General features: G+C 35.0%; 1 pseudogene; it reads left to right on the top strand.

The window, feature by feature from the left end:
- LOC100514088 lies at positions 1,519-2,328 on the top strand (annotated as a pseudogene).

Genomic DNA, 3,745 nt, shown 5'->3' with positions numbered 1-3,745 from the left:
GAGAAAATATAAATCTTGTATAGAAATGCAAAGACCATGGATATTTAAATATTTTTAAAGGTGCATTTTAGCAAAAAATATATATCCAGTAGGAAATGGAATATGATGACAAAACAGGAGAGGAAAAAAATAACCTGTTATTACATTTTAAGCTAAACATAAAAAATAGAAGTTTGAAGCTAAAAATCTCAAATGTTTAAAAAATAAAAACTCTGTGAGGAATTCCCGCTGTGACGCAATGGCTTAATCATCAGACTTGTCTCTGTGGAGGCACTGGTTCCAGCCCCAGCCCTGGACAGTAGGTTAAGGGTCCAGCATTGCTGCAGCTGTGGTGTAGCTTGCCTCTCTGGTTTGGATACAATCCATCCCTGGCTTGGGAACTTTCATATGTCATGGAAATGGTCAAAAAAGTACACAAACAAACAAAAAAAACAGAAAACATGGTGAGCTTATTTTTTTTCACACAAATAGAAAATATATTGGTCAGGATGACATTGCAGTCCATATAGCAATAAGTACTTTTAAAAGACACATTTTGTTTTGTTTTTCTCATATTAAAAAAAGTCTTGAGGTTGGTGATCCAGTGCTAATATGGTGAACCCACCATTATATATGTAACATTTATATTAAATATTTAAATGTATTTCTTTATCAACATGGTGAACTAATCAGCAACTATAACTTTTTTCTCCAAATAAAAATACTTTTTTTCAAGCTGTTATTTTCTCCATTTCCTTCCACTATCCCATATTTTCTTGAAATCTTTAGGAGTTTTAATTTCTGGTTTGTATTATATTTTAATATGATTCTACTTTTATAGATATAACTTATTTTCTTAAGCTTTACACTCACATTCTCAACCATTATATGTATTTAACTCTAATTTTTGCTGGCTTCTTTGCTCAACTCTTTTTTACATAAATTTGATAGTTCTTGACAATTTTTTTTAAATTTTTGGAGTGTATCATTAATCATTTCTAAAAGTCTTTCTGAATCCCCTCAACTTTGAAAATGTTATTTTCTTGCCCCTAAAGTGAATGGTATTTTTAAGGTATTTAAAGGTTTACATTTACAATTTTCTTTTGGAATTCAAAAATATTTTTCTATTTATTTCAAACATCTTGAATTACATACAGAACATATATCTGACACCAGTCTAATTCTAACACTTTTGACATAGTCACCTTGTTTCCCTGTTGTCTTCATTGGAAGCTATTAGGAACGGTTTTAACTCTGGGATTCTTAAATGTCTGCACTAGGTCTTCAGGTCTCCTTCACAACCAACGCCAAGACCCATGCTCGAGGTTTTATTAAACTTAGGAAAATTATTTATTTCTTACTTCCTCTTCTCCATTTCCTTTATTCACTTTTTCTACAATGCCTGTTAGACAGATTGTCCAACTTCTGGTGCTATCATAATCTCATTAGCTTATCTAATTATTCTTATCTTCTTATTTGTCAGGCAGCCAAATCTATAGTTTGAGAGCAGCGGAGGCAGCAGCAGCAGCATTGAGAAATATGAAGAATGAAATTGCTACCATAGTCTTCTTTTTCACAAGACTAGTTCTAAAAACACAAGTTGAAAAAAGAAGCAGTTGAAAGGTTTGCTGAGAAATTGATTCTAATACTTCAAGAAAAATATAAAAATTACTGGTAGCTGGAAAAACCATCAAAAGGACAGGCCTACAGGTGCATTCCGGTCAATAAGTTTCAAAGAGTTGATCCTGATGTCCTGAAAGCCTGTGAGAACAGCTGCATCTTATACAGTGACCTGGGCTTGCCAGGGGGACTTACTCTATGATGGACCCGTGTGAGGTGTGCTGTTGGTATGGAGAGAAAAAGTGCATTCACTGTTGCCAGCTTTAAAAATGAGAGTGAGAATTTTTTAAAAATTTAAAAAAAAATAAAAATAAAAATGAGGGTGAGAACAAGGATGAGATTTCCAAGAAAGTTACCACCAGGGCCCTTGATAAGGTTACTTCTGATTATCATTCAGGATCCTCCTCTTCAGATGAAGAAACAAGTAAGGAAGTAGAAGTGAAACCCATTTCAGTGACTGTGACCCCTAGCCCCGTGTACCAGATTTCAGAACTGATATTCCCGCCTCTCCCAATGTGGAACCTTTTGCCTGGAAAAAAAAAAAAAAACAGGAATGTACCAAGGGAATGGTCATCAAAGTCACTACCCAACTCCTGTTCCATTTGGTTATTCAAATCAAGGAAGGAAGAATAAATTTATCACCCAATTCCAGTAGCGTGGGTACCTCCTCTTGGAATGCATCATGACCCAAATCATTGGATTAATCCTCACATGTTAGCACCCCACTAGCTGCTTTTGATTCTGTAGGTGGCATGCTGAGAAAAGGTAGAATAAGCTTGACTACTTATTAAAAATTCACATTCAAAGTAGTAAAGTTAGATGGGACAAACCATCAAACATTTTTATAGAGAAGTTATTGGGAATAATCTTTTTAAAAAAACATATATGCACTTTAGATACATTGATATAGTTTGAGAAGCTTTATTAAAGTTAGTCAAGTGCCTGAGTTTTTAATGTTGGACTTGTGTATGAGAATACTGCAGGAGTGGGCAATCTGTTCTAGCACCTTTGAGCTTTTACTTTATGGAGATTATGTAAGTTATTTATACACAAAGAAATCTGTTTTATGTTGTTATTTAGAAGAATTGTGTGAAATCATGTAGTTGCAAATCAAAAGTAGTTTGAGGCATGAAAAAAAATAAAGGCCTCTATTGATCAATATTAGTAGTTTGAGCATATTTCCCCAAGCTCACATGAAATTCCTTGGCTCAATTTCAGTGAGAGATACATTTCTAAGAGGTATTCTAGTCCTCATTCTGTGGTTGCAAAGTTGGGGATAGGGAGCAAGTGCATACCATGTGGCCAGAGGAATAGTCTTCCGGATGTGAGATTAGCTGGTCTGGGGACTGAAGGAATTCTCAGTCTTTAGTAGTGGCTGTTATTTGACTCTGGACATAATATATCTCTGCTCAATAGATCTTCAGAAAATGCTCGGGGTCTGGATTTCTTCTTTCATTTGAAAAGTTGTGCTGTTTTAACATCTATATAAATATAGGATTAATCTGTTTTAGAAGCTTAGCCCCTTAATTCCTTAAACTGATGACTTCATATGACCTCTGTTTTCCCCTTCCATTCCCTGCTACCATTAATTCTAAAGATATCCTATTTTTCTTCTGAGACTTCTCACTGTTTTACTCTAATTCCCACTTTCATTTCTGTCATGTTGGAGACTCCTCAGTTCCATCGAATTCTGACTAAATCTGTCATAGGTAACAGAAATTCCTCATAGTTCTGATCAGCTGGTGGCATTCTTCATGGTTTTTCTACATTATGAATTTGCTCCCTTATTCTATTTGTTATTTGTCGTGAAGAAGTAGAAGGATTTACAGTTAGCAGTTCAAAGTAGAAACCCTACCACTTTATTGTTGCCTCTCCTGTGCTTTCACTAAGAGAACCAATATGGGGATCAGGGGAAGTAAGGACTTTGGAGTAAGGTATCAGCTCTAATGTTGTTCTCCAGCTTGCTGTGTGATCATGAGCAAGTCATTTAAACTCTACCAAACTCAGTTTCCTTTTCTCTAAAGTAAGGATACTACTATCTATTTTAGAGGTAGGATTTATGAGAGGAATATATATGATCACCATTATGGTCTCTGCTAAAACGGAATTTGAGAGTAAGTAACACTTTCGCATTGAAACCTTGAAA

The sequence above is a fragment of the Sus scrofa genome, chromosome 1 (assembly GCF_000003025.6).
Source record: "Sus scrofa isolate TJ Tabasco breed Duroc chromosome 1, Sscrofa11.1, whole genome shotgun sequence".
NCBI classification, from domain to species: Eukaryota; Metazoa; Chordata; class Mammalia; order Artiodactyla; family Suidae; genus Sus; species Sus scrofa.
Note: the sequence above shows the minus strand (reverse complement) of the source record. Positions and strands in the feature narration are given on the sequence as shown.